This window comes from Mandrillus leucophaeus, unplaced genomic scaffold (genome assembly GCF_000951045.1).
Source record: "Mandrillus leucophaeus isolate KB7577 unplaced genomic scaffold, Mleu.le_1.0 Scaffold660, whole genome shotgun sequence".
In the NCBI taxonomy this organism is placed as follows: domain Eukaryota; kingdom Metazoa; phylum Chordata; class Mammalia; order Primates; family Cercopithecidae; genus Mandrillus; species Mandrillus leucophaeus.
In genome coordinates this window covers 708,419-709,229 of record NW_012107142.1, presented here as the reverse complement: position 1 = coordinate 709,229, position 811 = coordinate 708,419, and positions in this window count along the sequence as shown.

The following is an 811-nucleotide window of genomic DNA, read 5'->3' as shown; positions in this document are numbered from 1 at the left end:
ATGACAGAGAGAGAATAGAAGAGGAAAATTAGCGAGAGAGACTAAAAGAGACAGAGATCAAAGAGAAATACAGAAGGTAAAACTGGGGAGACAAATAATGTAAAAGGAAAAAAGAGTACACGACAAAGTGAGAGAATGCGGAGAGGTTGGCAGGGCTGGGAGAAGTTTCTGGGGGGTTAAGCAACAAGGAGTTGCAAGGAAAGGGTGCATGCAGTGCAACCACTGAGGAAGGACAGAGCCTGGGAACTGGGGGATGTAAGGGAGAAAGGGATGTGGAAGGGTTTAGGATCAGGCTGCTTGAGGTGTAATGGGTTGCCTATAGCAAAAACTAGATAGCTGTTTGTCAGGAGGTGGCCAAAAGGATTCAAGTTATGGAAGAGTAAATGAATAAGATGACATTAAGGTTTTGTTGTTGTTTTACTGAGAGGCTGTAAGGCCACCAGGGCAGTTAGCTGTCAGTAAGGCTGCAGAAGAGCTGGGGACGCTACATAAGGAGAATCAGCACTAGGGTTGTAAACTCAAATGACTACACGGTCAGCAAACAATAAAAAGGAGGGCTGCAGGGCTGGGTGGGAACTGTGGCAGCTGCTCAGCTGTTCTCACAGTGTCGGCACTGCGTTGACAGATTGTCTGCTTTGTCAGAGGACAAAATTCTGACATTTTATGCAAAATATAACTTTTAAACACTGATAATCAGTTCAAATAACTCAAAAACTCAACACAGGCAAAAGAGGATGTCAGTTTGCAATCCCTGAAGTAGAGAGAGTTCATGCTGGGGAAAAGTCTGCCAAAACGCTTCAAGGAGTCATGT